Consider the following 15,622-nt stretch of genomic DNA (forward strand, 5'->3'; position numbering starts at 1 on the left):
TTTGCTTATTTAAAAGTTAAATAAATAGATAATATAATTTAAGCATTATACGTGTAAATATAACTAGTAATTTTCCATAAAGGCTAACTAGTAATTTTCCATAAAAATGGTGTAGTTAAAATTTATATCAACAATAGTCTTTCATAAAGGCTTTGATCATGAAGATTGATGATTTTAGCCGATAGATGAAACATTTATCTCATTATAGAGATTATGGAGCTATAATTTTACACCGGAAATAACTTATTTTTATACAGCGTTAAAAAAATATAGGTGTTATAAATAACAACCATACTCCAACCACGACGATCATAAGAAGAGGTTGCTAACGCGCGTTGGTCAATGCAAACGAGTGGTGAGAACTAATGCTGATTAACGACGACAACGGTCGATAACTACGAAGGTCGGTGGTATTTGTTGAATATTCAATGCATGTGTTGGACACAATATTCATATATGGAATAAACAATTGCATTTAATGGTCCTCGGATGACGATGACATGTTGAGTTGAGGTGTGTTGGTTGACGATGGTCGGCGACTATAGAGGTCTGCGATTACTCACCGGGTATTCTCTAACACATATTATGAAATTTGACTTCGCCTTCTCTTATTTTTCTATTCTTAAAGTTAAGAGAACGAGTCTATTTACATACTTTTAGAGAGTGACATTTCTACATTTTTAACAAAAAATTTTTAACCAACCGATTTGACAGCTCTCGTTGATCTTCCTTGATCATATATAATTTTTTTAATGATTTGGGTGGTTAATGACATTAGAATCTAATGATATTAAGGTCGTTAGATTTGTTTCATTAAGACTCTTAATTTAGCTATAAATATGTCATATTTGACATTCATCTGACAAATCAATTTATAATCAAAAGTCTCTAAATATAATCTAATTGGTTGATTATAGTCGGTTACATATGATATTTAATTTGAAATTAGAATATCTCTTATAAATATAAATATATATATCCACATCGTGTGTCGGGGTATATATATATATATTTAAATTTGTGCTTGATCAAAAATTGTTCATCAAAATAAGAGTTATTTGTGGGAATTACAATAATAACACTAAAATATTATGTATCTATAAAATTAATATTTATATTATATTTTTAAAATAATGAAATTTATATATTTATGGGTGCCATTACTTTTGTGAAATTGGTAAAAGTAAAAAAAATTCCTGTTATGATTTGATTACCGGATTTAAAAAATGCGTTTATTTTTTTTGAATTTTCCTAAGAAAAGAAATAAAAAAAGGGATTATTTGAATGTTCGCGAGCTAACAAAGCCATATCTTCCAGAGCCGTGTGATTTTGATCGAACGCCTCATAGCTTATTAGGTCTTGTTTATATATATTTATATATCCTAGGGTTTCATTAGAGCATTCGCACTTCTCCCCGTTCGTCCTTCCTCTCTCATCATCGAAGAAAAGTTCGAATCCCGCTCCAGCTCTCATTTGTTCTTCTGTAAGTCATGTATGGTTTCGTTTTTTTTTCCGTTTCATTATTTCCATTTCATCAGAATTGGTTCTGATCGATTTTGAAAATTGGTAGTTAAGGCAAGATCAGACCAACTTTCGCACTTCACCCTAATGTTTTTACTAAAAGTAGAGATTCGATACGTCGCATGCATTTTTTGGAGTAGATTTGTTAATGTTTCTGCAGTATTTGCTTTCGATCTGATTGTTTGCTCCTGTGGAGCAGCGAGATGGTGATATCGAGGAAAGCGTCGGCGTATTGGAACCCTACTGTGTCTATCTAATTAATGGGGCATAGAGCAAGGAAAATGAGGTATTTTGTGGTGATTGTAATATTCTAATTTTCTTTGAATTCCATTTATATGGGTTCACCCAAGCCACCTCGCACAGGTTTATTCTTCTTCATTACTCCTGCTCACGGTCTATCGTGCATAAGGTTGTTTTTCCACTTCTGTTCACAAGCATTAAGCTTTTGTTTATGGTTGATATGCGGAAGGATCACGCAATGAACATTACCTGCAAATTAAATTTTAATCTATTGGCGTGCGGTATCTAAATTGACTAATGTACATTTAACGGAGTACACATACATGTGCAAGGCGGCCAGCATAGCTTTAACTGTGAACATGCCTTGCTTTTAAGATATTCTATATTTTTAGGCGGTTTTTTATTGCAACTCAGATTTACTTTATCTAATCCGATTAATCCATATTAATCAAATGACAAGAGGGGAACAGACTAGCTCGCATGGCAACGGAATAAATCCATCTCAAGATCGGATTTACTAAATCCAGATTTATGTTGAACAGATGAAAAAAGTGCGAGCAAAAAAAACTATGGAACGCAAGGAAATTCGATTTAAGGGAGCTTTGGAATTTTTTATCTATGTTGGGCTAGATTTTAAGTTAAATTCATGGCTAAATCCTTTAATATGTGTGCTTCCAAACACTCCCTTAGTGTCTATTTGGTTGCTTACAGTTAGAGGCTTTATTACATTGTGCTTGAAAATAATTTCAAAATATGGGTTTTCATATAAAAGTGGCTTAATAGTCCTTTAGTTTGGTCTGGCATTGCGTTGGTAGAAATACAAGGATGTGCCCCCAAGAAGACTTTTTGGGAGAAGCAGAAAGAGAATGAATAAAACATTGTAGAAGAAGAAACAACTCGATGTTTTAGCTTTTGATGACAAGTTTCATAATCTATCAAATGTAAAGCAGACATGTTCTAAGCATAACAAATTCAACTAAGGGGTGGTCTAATAACCAATTTAAGGTTTGTTTTTGCTGCAACCGGTATTTACATTAAATAGGATTTAGTAAATGTGATAAATCTGGATTTATATTGACGAAAATTGTGATGAAAATGAAGGTTGTAGTGTGATAGAAAAAAATCTGAATCCCTACTGTCATACAGATTTAGTAAATTTGGATATATGTCACAAAAGAGGAATAACATCCGAAGAAAAGTCGGAACATGAAATAATTTTGTTTAATGGAGTATTGTATTCAATTTTTATTATTTGATGTTTGGCTGGATTTATGCTAAATCCATGACTAAATTCCATTTAATTATGCTTTCAAACACCTCCTAAGTGGGATTTAACTTAAACCTACCATACAAAAAAATAAGCTCAAAATTTAAAACATGGATTTAGTAAATCCAATTTCTTTCCATTTCCTCTCAGTTTTATCTTAATATTGGATTTGTTCGATACTAGTAAATCCTGTTATTGTTATGATTTAATAAATTCGGATTTACATGATTTATGTGGGGCTGTTTGGCTACAAGTAGGAGTTAGCGTTATTAGGATATTGTAAATATGTGAATCACAAATCCATTATATCCACCCTACACGTTGACTTAGTAAATCTGGATTCAAGCCAAATCAAAGTCAAAATTTGTGCTCTAAACCGAAATCTCATAAATCCATGAAACTCTTGCATTTTAGTATTTGCCTTGTTTTAATAAATTCCGTGATAAATTCTATTAAAATGTGCCACCTAACTTCCGTAAAGGTACTATTAAATAGTCCTTGCTTAAAAAAAAAACGTGTATTTTATCAATGATTAAGTTTCTCATTACTATCATTTCTCTAGATGATAATTTTTGGCCAAGTTGTTGTCTTGCGATTTTGTCGTGGATGTGGCGATGTGATTTGATTGGGTTTTCTTTCGCTGTTGAGGTTCACATCAATTCCAGTCTTCCTTTGTAAACGATCTTGTCCTCAAGGTCTTGGGGTAAAAATGCCACAAATTCTCTCGAGTAATGCAACATCTGGTGGCAAGTTTTTCCATTGCATTCGGTGCTGCTTTTCACTGTCATTGCAGCGAAGGATTTGGCGAGAGTTTAGGACATGATCGGATTTCTATATGGGTTGGTTCAGCTGCATTTCTTATAAGGGGCATTTACATACATATTACACAATTCATATGTATTTACACATCTCACTCCTTAACTTTCATTTTTACACTCCTAACACTAAAATCCTTAGAAATAAAATACACTTTTCATTGATAGATTTAAATCACCAAAGTGCTATGTATGTAAATATAAAAGTTTAGGCCTGAGCTATGTAAATACATAAAAATTGCGTTCTATGAATGCACATTTTCTTTCTTGTAATAATTTAGTGTTATAAAAAATTTTATCTTTCTTTCATTTTATTATTGATACGTGGACAATCGGTTGGTTTTGAGGCACCTGCAATGCCAACTTATAAGCTATAAACCCTACTCTGTCCGAGTTCTGAGTTGTGTGATTTGTTTCAATATGGTCACCAATTACTAAGGACGTGGTCACTGACATTTTTGAGGTTTTAATGATGTTTGTTGAGTTACTGTTTCATTTTCTGCTGAGCTTATTTCAGTGGGAGTTTATTTACTTGTGACCCAATTCTTATATATTTACATATCTAACACCTAATTCTATTTTTTTTTTCATTTATACCACCCAAATATTTGATATCATATCAAAGGTACCACTAATTTAACTGTTAAACAGTGAAATACACCTTTTTATGTATATAAGTATATTCAAATTTAGATGTTAGATATATAAATACGTAACTTTAAGTGGCTTGCATGTAAATCTCCTATCTTAAGCCTGTGTGGTGATTGCGTAAAGAATCATCGAGCCAGTGCAACTATTCGTTGACTTCTTCAATCTTGAAGTTGCGATTGATATAAGGTCTTATTGATGCAATTATTGTCGTATAGAGCTTGTAATGGTGACATTCCAATTAGATGAATTCTATTGCTCGTTTGAGTGAAGCTGGTTGGTGAAGAGGCATACTTTTCAAATTGTTAGCCAAATGTACAAGATCATCGAATGATGTCAAAGTAAGCCTAATAAAATACAAGGATTTGTAAATTAATATTTTTCTATATTTCAAAAACAATTTTTAGAAGTATAGTTGCGGAGAACTTATGGATTGCTGAAATACAAGTGTCTTTCAGTTGGCTGAGTTTATTTTGCTTGGGACATATGCCATCTAATCAAATAGCTATTGATATTTGTCTCCTTGATGCGACAACATCTATGAACTATAATTATTTGTTGAACTATAAATTGGCTATTTTAGAGTTTTATATGGTGACATAAAATTAGGTTGAGTTATGGCTATTTGATTGGCCTTTCGGGCAAGGCTGATTTTAAGCGGCGACAATGCTAGAATAATAATTATAATGATTAGTTTAGGTTGAGTTATAGTGGATTAGTGGGTTTTGTCAGTTCTTGGATATATGGTATTTATTAGGTTATTATTTATTGTTTAATGAGCAAGGGTGTCTTATGTTTATGGCCATTTACATACACGTGTACCCCCGATTTCTATGTATTTACCATATCTAACACCTCAACTTATATCTAACACCTCAACTTCATTTTTTACATTTATACTAGCCAGATCTTTTATACCACAAAAAAATATTACTATTTTGACTTCTATAAAGTAAATTACACATTTTCATACACAGGTAAGGTGACATACATCACAATTTAAGTTTAGGTTTTAGATAAATGCATAAAAATTGAGTCGTTTGCTTGTAAAATTTCATGGATACTCTGGATTCCTTGGGCAAGCTATATGAATGACGTGATGCAAGCTTTTTTTAGTTTTTAGTATGTTTTTTTTTTTTTTGTCTCTCCCATTCAATTTTTACATATACTTCTAAATCTTATATATCACATAAAAATACCACTATTTTGACTTTTAAAAGGTGAAATACACACTTTTCACATAGGTAAGATATCGCATGTACAAATTTAAGTGTTGGTGTTAGATATATAAATACATAGAAATTGAGTTGCATTTATGTAAAATTTTATTGATACTCAGGAGTTTTCGGGCAAGCAAAATGAATGAAGAGATGCAGCCATCACCCAATTCTTTTATTTTGTTTTTTTTTTTGGTAGTTTTATCTCTCACTTTCAATTTTTACGTATACCATCCAAATCTTTTATATTGCATAAAATACCACTATTTGGACTTTTAGAAAGTGAAATACACATGTTCATAGATAGGTAAGGTGGCATATATGTAAAAATTTAAGTTTAGTTGTAGATATATAAATACATAGAAATTGAATCATATGCATGTAAAATTTTATTGATGTTCAGGCGTCTTGGGGCAACCAAAGTGAATGAAGTGAGGTAGGCGTCAACTCATATTTTAATTTTTGTGTCTTGCCTCACCCATTCAAATTTTTGCGCTGCTGACGTCTTAAAAATGTGCTAAATCTACATTTTGTTAGTAATGTTAGAAGTAAGGAGCACATTCTATGGCGAAAGGCAACAATTTATTTTATGTTTGGTTAAAAAATGAACTTTGCCCCTCACTATGCTTTAAAGGACAAGGCATGGAAATTGCATTTATTTTTTGTTGTTAGCATATCTCCTATCACAATTTTGATATTTGCTGAAGTTGCCCTAAAGATGTTTTTTGTTCATTCTTGGGGACTATATTATCATTTCTGTTTTTAATCAAGTGCACTACAACTTGAACATTAGCACTGGACCAATAAGATAACATTGCTAGAGGCAATTGTTGAATTTAGTTTTATGCCATGGTTTGTTTTCAAACGCACTGACAAGTTAAATTTTCCATGCTTAGAATTACTATGACAATAATTTGGCAATAAATAGCGTATGTTGTCATTTTAATGGCCAGTACCTAGTGTGCTCTGTGTTTATATATATTGACCCAATCAGCTTCTTTCCCAACCGTTCATTGTCTAACGTTTATTGTTACCTCTGTAATGCTTTCTTTGTTTTATGTTTGGGGCATTTACATACTTTCCCCACAATTTCTATGTATTTACTTATCTAACGTCTAAATTTTGTCACTTATATTTTTTTCGCAAATTGTCGTATCACATAAAAAGTACCACTATTTTAACTTTAAAAAAAATTAAATACACCCTTTCATATATAGGTATCATATATAGGTAAAGATGGTATGCATGTGAAAATAAAAGTTTAGTTGTTAGATATGTAAATACTTATGAATTGTGTGGTATGTGTGCAAATTTTCCTAGAATCTTTGAAGTTTCTGAATTTAATTTCACTGTTGACTGCCTCTATTATTACACATTCATCTTCATGGCGACAGTGAACAATAGTACCAAACTAATCATTATTCTTTTATTGACTATTGAATTAAGCTTTTGACGGGAAATAATTGACATAGGAATTTATCTAAAGCTTATGCAAGGTGAAATGTTTTTGTCTAGTAAATTTTTTAGAGTGTTTGCGCTAACATTAATGAATGATTTTTTAATGTGCAGTCACTGCTCTGTTTTTTTTTTTCGTCTAGGGAAATTTACATATCTTATGCATTTATGAATCTCACGCGAAACATTGAGTTTTACTTACATAGCGCTTTGGTGCTTTATACTTATGCATCAATAGGTGTAATTCACCTTTAAGAGGTGATGAAAGTGCTATTTTTAATGTGATGTTAAAGATTTGAGTGGCATGTGTGTAAATATGAAATTTTAGGCCTGAGATATGTTAATACATAAGAATTGTGTGCTATGCATGTAAATGCTCCTTTTTTCTAACATTTTATCTGAATTTCCGAATGGCTGGCCTATGATGATGCCAAATAACACCATTACCATCTTTCGGGACTGATTTGATCAAAATGATGTTATTCTGCAATTCTGAGGCCATTATGTAACATTTTTGGAATAATTTGTAATTATGTTTATGCCTGAGATATGTTAATGCATAAGAATTGTGTGCTATGAATGTAAATTCCCCTTTTTTCTAACATTTTACTCGAATTTCTGAATGACTGGCTTATGAGGATGACAAATAACACCAATACCATCTTTCGGGACTGATTTGTTCAAAATGATGTTATTCTGCAATTCTGAGGCCATTATATAACATTCTTGGAATAATTTGTAATTATGTATTTGATATGTATAATTTGATATTTTGTCCAGGTACGAAGTTATTAGTTTGCTACTTGAATGTTTGTTTCATGAACATGCTGCCTCTATGACATTTCTTGTTCAGATTGGTAAATAGTATTTGTAAAATGTGGGCATTCTCTCGTCAGAGATTCCTGTGTCTCTCTATCCTTTTGAGGGATAAAATAGCAAAATACAAGTGTTGGATACTGGAATATTTGATGGGGATTGGATTGTTTTTATTTTTTTAACTTTTTCCAATTATAAATGAATGCATAATTTATACTAAAATTTTTAATTGAAAAAAGAATGCTAATTACAATAGTTTTAGCTTTCATAATTTTAATGTATATTTTCTTTTAAATATTTATGCTTACTCTCTTGAAAATTTTTTGTTACTCGCACATTAGTGGATTTTCATCAATGACTTGAATCATAAACCGCCTTTTTTTGCATATTTAAAATTTGAGTAGCATTGGTTTTATTTTTGCCTAGTATATTATGGTTTGGTATTTAGCCCAACACATGGTGCTCTCGTTTCTTTTTGAATTGGTTGTTTGTTTTTTTCATCATTTTGAATGGAAAAATGTCTTTTCTTTTCTCATTGATTTTACCAACACACCGAGTGTTTTCTACATAATTTTGGTGTTCCGGGCACTTTGGCTTCATCCATTCTAGGAAGCGTGCAATGACCGACATTTTCTGATCGAGATTGAAACGCTCCGAGTTGATATCATGTGAGGTTGCATTTATAGTTCATCATTTTTGCTCTCAAGCTTTTCTTTAAATTTTCCGTTCTGCCCAAGTATGTTTGATCGTTTATCTTGTGCTAAAATTTAGTGATAGAATGTTCCATCTTAGGAAATTTAAATGTTTTAGATGCATTTATGTACTTGTAGTGAATACCTAGTTTGACATCACATTAATCATTTTTGCTCTCAAGCTTTTCTTTAAATTTTCCCTTCTGCCCGAGTATGTTTGATCGTTTATCTTGTGCTAAAATTTAGTGATAGAATGTTCCATCTTAGGAAATTTAAATGTTTTAGATGCATCTATGTACTTGTAGTGAATACCTAGTTTGACATCACATTATTTTCTTAATGATGTTGTACTTGATTGAGTTCTTTTGCGGAGCATGTTTTAGAGTTGACAATAAGTTATTAAAGTAAGAATATAACAATTTAAATTAACTCAATAAGTTTCTTCCAGTCCTAAATCGAAGTAATAACATAACAAGCCATTGATATTGAAATTTGTAATTTTAAAAGTTCAGATTATTCTCATAATTGAGTGAGTTTTTATTAAAATCATTCTCATAATGAACTAAGTTATTTCTTCGGACTTTAGCTGTGTTAATATTTTCTTAATCTTCATTCTTATATCTAAGAGCAACCATTTCCCCTTCCTTAGTTAATAGATACAAATGTGAATGTTAATTAAAATTTAAAATAATGATCACGTTTGTAATAACTAATTTTTGAGAAATTTAATAAATTTCGACAACTTAAAGTGTATCTCAGATTTCAGTCGAGTTAAACAAGATGAATAGAAGAGCAAATGTAGACAAGAGGCCAGAACAACCAAAAAGGTACAAATTTATACTTGTTAATTTGAATTGCTTTCTTTATTGTCTCTTTCATGTATTATTTGAATATTAAATTGTTAGTGATGGAATTAGAATAGCAGAGAATTGGTTTCCACTGTCCAACCGTCTGTTTCTGTCCTAGTTAACTCCAAGCTCCGGTCGGGTCGTGACAATGTTATTTGCAACTTTAATTATATAAATTCCTATGAACTTTTTTATTAATTCTTAATGATCTGTGTTTATTTTTTTACTTTGCTCATCTCCATCGAAGAAATAAACATTGTTTTTTTTTCTTTTTTTATTGATGCGGTTGAATTTTATTATAATGCCAGTTAACCATTCATTATTTAAGGGCACATTATTGTAAACTAGCAAATTTTCACAATCCTTTATTTTTTGACAAAATGTACTTTTAATCTTTTGTTGTACATAGGATAAATTTAGTAGTTTATCCTTAAAGATGGTCAAACTATTTAAATTTTTTTTGGCTTGAATTTGTTTATATACAATTTAAAATTGCTTAAAATTAGATGAAAAACTTGTACGATCCAATTCTTCAATAGTAATTATTTGTGATTTTAGAGTGCCATCATGAAGTTAAATACATCGTTCTAACACATTAAAAAAGCACAGTTAAATTAGCATGTAAATTTACTGAACTGTTAACCAACGAATGCGTAAAATTATATGGGAAATTCTTTGCAATTGTATATTCAGTTGCTTGTAGCCCAAAAGATCCTTATCTCTTAATAACACAAGTTGTAAATTGGCATTTGTTTGCTTTAGTCAGCCATCAATCTATCCATATAGTGGTATAAAACAAGTTTTATATTAGGATTGGCTGGCTTATTATTCTTTTGTTGAAATTGAGGATTAAGATATCCTGTTGTGTAACATAAATGATGATAAGTTTGGGGATTCCACTTCTCATCAATTATTTCATAAATTTTCTTAAAGCTAGATTCTTCTTTTCCCAAATTATGTGTAATTATCTTCTTAGCTATACCCATCTCATTATTAATGAAGGCTATAATTAGCTTTTTCTCTTTCATTCTTAAAATTTGAATAAGGCTCAGCTATTGTTGTATCACAGTTAACTGAAGTTTAGCCAAAAGTATTTTCTTGTACTTTTTTTCTCATTTTTTTTTAATGTAGCATAGTTTAACCATTGTATGAAAATGAAGATAGCCTCCAAATATTCTCTTTCTTCCAAAATATTTTGTAAATTATGCCTATGGAAATTTATTTGTAGTAGGTCATAAGAGTTATTTTTTTTTTAATTTCTCGTTACAATCAAGGCATTCTTACACTGAGGCAACTCTTCAATTTTTTTCAGGGATCAAATCTATGCAATATGCTTTACATGATATCTGTTGCAATATGCTTTCTTATCTCTATCAACTTTTTAATTTTTTGTCATTTTACAACTGCTAGCAATATCATTAATGACTTGTTTTCAATCTTTTATATGATTTATCAAGAAGTTTTTAATTATACTCTGCATTCTTTTCTTGATTTGATGATTCTACAAGTTAAAAAAAAATAATATTGTAGGGACTTTTAAATAAAATCTTGATCGAGCTTATCCTCAATTTTTACATAATTGGAGGCTTATGATTTTAATCACATGAACTTGTAGAAGGGATCATGTTGATAAAAGTTGATGAAGCTTCAAAATTAAGTTGGTGTATAACGTTTTCATAAAATATTCTTTCAACCACACATATGCCTCTGAGTATCTCTTGCATTTTTAGGAGAAATCAGATAGGCTATCCTTGTGCCATCATCTTTATCATCTTACATATTCATTATTTAACTGTTTTGTGGGTTCCCTTGGACCTCTATTTGGCATTTATGACAAAGAGGATAAGGTATATTTGCCACTAGGCCCGCTAACATTGTATAACCAGAAATCTGCTTTGTCTTCATATCTTCCTTTTGTGTGTCGCTAGAATATTTGAACGTTGCGAAAATGCCTAAAGAGATAAAAGAGAGTATCCACTAAATTTATATAACCTGAAGTCTGCTTTGGCTTCATATCTTCTTTATCTAAATGCTTCAACACTGTTGCTTTGTTCATGTTAATATGGATATTCTCTTTATTCTCTTTTGGTATTTTGCAAATGTTGCAATATTCTTGAGAAACACAAAAAGATTCATTTTGTTTCATATTCTTCGACCATTTTGTTAGAGGAGTTTCACTTTAAACATATAAGTGCATTTTGTCACTGTCTTTCATTTTGGCATTATTTTTATCTAAATGTTTCTACATATTGCAGTTGAGACCTGGGGGCACGACCAAGAGCTAGGTTCAGTGGTTCGGGAGGCCTTGAGCTTTGAAGGAGATGAATGAAAAAGTAAAAGGGGTTTTAGTAAAAAAAAATGGATATTTGTTTAAAAAAATCATTCCAAACGCTAAATATTTCATGGATGCCTTGAAGTATGACTTGAGGCTCGCCTCACATGAGAAATCATGAAGGGTCAGTTGTAGGGCAGAAATTCTTCAAAGGTACTTAAGTTCATTTCAAATTGCATAAATTTAAATCTCAACTTGTTTTATTTATAATTCAGTTTCTCACCATATAATTGTCAGCCATACTTGTTCCGCAAAAAAAAAATTGCTATGAATTTATTTGTGCATTAAATGGAATGATCTTCTGTTTGGATTTTTAATGATCTACTTCATTTCATTGTTATAGTCTTTTTGTGACTTTGTTTGTAGGAATTTGGAAAAGAGTTCAACCTCAAAATTAGTTGCTCTATTGCTTTCCGAAACAAATTTGTCATTTTCAATGGTTTTTTTTCCGTTCCGTTTAGCTTAATTTTTTAAAACATTGGCTTATGACGACATCAAATTACACCATTACCATCTTTCGGGACTGATTGATTAATGATGTTATTCTGCAATTCTGAAGCCATTTTGTAAGCAAATGCTGTTCTGATTATATTTGTTTAATGTTTTTTTTTGTATTTGATGCAACATGAGTACTTTTTTATTGCATGTTTAGATTTTTTTTTCATTGGGTGCTGTTTAGCTTAAAAGTTTAAAGTATGGCCCAGGTGGACATCAAATATCATCATTACCATCTTTCTTGACTAATTAATTAATGATATTATTCTGAAATTCTGAAGCCATTTTGTAAGCACATGCTGTTCTGATTAATTTTCTATTATGTGTTTTATTTTATTTTATTCAACATGAGTAATTTTAAGTTAAAGGTTGCATGTTTTGAGTTTTGCTTTTAGAGTTTTAAAAATATGGCCTAGGAGGACATCAAATATCACCATTACCATCTTTCGGGACTGATTGATTACTGATGTTATTCTGCAATTCTGAGGCCATTTTGTAAGCAAATGTTATTCTGATTAAACCTTTGTTTTTTTTTTGGATTATGTGCTACATGAGTAATTCAAAGTTAAAATTTGCATATTTTAAGTTTTTTTAATGGTTCCATTTAGCTGAAATTTTTAATAATATGGCCTATGAGGACATCAGATATCACCATTACCATCTTTCGGGACTGATTCATTAATGAAGTTATTCTGCAATTCTGAGGCCATTTTATATGCAAATGCTGTTCTAATTATTTTCTTTCATTTTTATATTTGGTGTAACATGAAAACTTTTAAGTTGTGAGCATTTTTTTTTGTTTTTATTCTGTTTAGCCTAAATTATTTAAAATTGGGCTATGAGGACATTAAATGACACCATTACCATCTTTCGGGACTGGTTGACTAGTGATTTTATTTTGCAAATCTGAGGCCATTATTTAAGAAATTGCTGTATTGGCTATTTTTTATTGGCAGATTTACATGCATACCATTCAATTCTCATGTATTTCTATATTTAACACCTTAATTTTAATTCGCACACAGGCCACTTTATCCATGCATGAAAAAGTGAATTTCACTTTTGAAAAGTAGATATTTTAGATGTGTGATATGAAATATTTGGGTGGTATAAATGCAAAAAAGCAATGTTTAATATTTGAAGAAGTGTTTTTTTTTATAGAATTTTTATTTGGTGTTACATGAGAACTAAAAGAATTATATCAGTGATAGGGTTAGTGTTAGCTTAATTTGGAGATAAATTTAGAGAGAGTCGTCTTAGATAGTTTGGTCATATAAAACGCCCACCATTTGATGTCCAATATCAGTAAATGTTTTAAATTTAATTTATATTAAAGAAGTCAGACTTAGACATAAAAAGGCTGGGCAAATTGTATAAAAAATGATCTTAATTTATTAAAAATTAAAAGAAATTACAACTCTCTATAGGATTCAATGGATAAAAAAGGATAATTTTGCCTTTCCCAGTTAGTGGGATAAAGGATTGTTATTGTTGTGGTATAAAATGAGAACTTTCAACTTTAAGTGTTGCTTGTTTTGAGTTTTATTTATTTATTTATTTTTGGGTGCAATGACATTCAGATCACTGGAAACTTGCCATTTACAAATCAACCACCCTCTCTTATCCATTTTTCAAGTCTATTTGCAAATCAACCACCATCTTTCATCTCTTTCAAATTTTCACTCAAATATCAAATATCATGTTAAACTCCAGCCCATATTTTTAATTTTGATCAAATTCTCTCCTGATGGTTAATTTGTAAATATCATTATTTCTGATGGTCTATGTAATCAATCATATTTTGTCTTTATTTCTCTCGCTGTTAAGCCTAATATTGATCCTTGTTCTCTTAGAAATTATTCCAGGGGCATTTACATAGATACATATGTATTTACATGTCTAACAACTCTCGCATCAACATGCATCACACAAAACCATTAAAATCACATAAATAAACCACAATTACGTGCGATTTAAAAATGAATAAGTGAGGTTTTTGGCACTAAAGTATTATAAATTTAAATAACAATTGATAGGTTTTAGAAATGTAAATAGATAAGAATATGTGGTATGTTTATGCAAATTTTCCATTGTTCAAACAGTTATGTTCTTCATAAGGCCTGTTCTGCCAAAATTTTTCTATGGCACAGTGTTCCATTGCTCCGGTCTGTCTTTTATTTATTTATTTTTTTGGTTTTATGCTAAAAATTTGTTCATAGCACTTTTTTTCGCAGTCTAGATTATTCTCCTTTAGACTGTGAATTACTTATTTGTATAAATGTTAGTATTATAATTAAAATTTCGGTGCTAGATATGTGAAGTCTATTCTGTTGGGAGTTGTGAAGTCTATTCTGTTTTCTTACATTTGCAGATTAATTAAGACTTTTTTGTTGTTGTTGTTGTTGCAGATCAATTAAGTTTTCCAGTCCAAGTGAACAATGAGCATAGCTCTGATTTGGTTGTAGAGATATTCGGCATCTTGGCTGAAGGTAGTAGGCCTATTAAGAGTTCAACTTTGGGCTTACAAATGCTCCCCTAAGCCTCACTTCGCTGTGTATATAAACGTCCAAGCCAAAAAATACAAATTTGTTTAATGTCACGGTTCAGAGTCCAATTGTTTGGTTGCTTGATTGAATTCTGAAATTCTGAATTTTAATCATCTCAGTCAAAAAATACAAATTTGTTTACAAAATAAAAATCTCAAATGTTTTTTTGAGAATATAAAAATATAATCAAAACAAATATAACGATTGTAACAACAGAAGTAATATCACAATAACAAAATTAAACTCGAGTAAAGCCTTTGCAAGAAATTTTAAGTCTTTTACATTATTTTACATCGTATTATTAACTGAATATATTTTCTCGTCAGCTCGCTTCTATATTGCTTTGATTTATTCATCAACCTACTGAAAAAAATTGCGATATCTATTCATCAAATTCGTTGGACTTTATGAATTTTCGTTTTGCATTGTCTCCTTTTTAACCTGTGAAAACAACTCATAATAGATTACAATAACAGAAAACTAGTCATTGTTTGGACTCATTAGCGTTTATTGAATTGCTTGAGTTTAATTCATAATAGTAAAATTTTGTATGTATGTGAATATGATTGTAGAAAACAGAAATTTGCACACACAACACACAATTAGTATGTATTAACGTACGTAGCTATTACTAGCTGCACCATCTAGTGAATGAAGAGTGGTATGCGAGGCATTATGAATGTTTAGGTGTAAGATTTGTAAATACATCACTTATGCGATATGTATGTAA

At 30.6% G+C, this 15,622-nt stretch overlaps 1 long non-coding RNA gene across 3 annotated transcripts; it reads left to right on the forward strand.

Moving 5' to 3' along the window:
- Positions 1 to 1,405: 1,405 nt before the first annotated feature.
- On the forward strand, positions 1,406 to 14,960 carry LOC110029271. 3 transcript variants are annotated; one of them, XR_002294512.1, is made up of 5 exons: positions 1,406 to 1,483; positions 1,721 to 1,807; positions 9,421 to 9,498; positions 11,775 to 12,004; positions 14,755 to 14,960. It is a non-coding gene; the product is annotated as an uncharacterized LOC110029271 (long non-coding RNA). The 3 variants fall into 3 exon arrangements; XR_002294511.1 differs by having other exon boundaries at positions 9,431 to 9,498; XR_002294510.1 differs by lacking the exon at positions 9,421 to 9,498.
- Positions 14,961 to 15,622: the final 662 nt, after the last annotated feature.

This window comes from Phalaenopsis equestris, unplaced genomic scaffold (assembly GCF_001263595.1).
Source record: "Phalaenopsis equestris unplaced genomic scaffold, ASM126359v1 Scaffold000552, whole genome shotgun sequence".
In the NCBI taxonomy this organism is placed as follows: domain Eukaryota; kingdom Viridiplantae; phylum Streptophyta; class Magnoliopsida; order Asparagales; family Orchidaceae; genus Phalaenopsis; species Phalaenopsis equestris.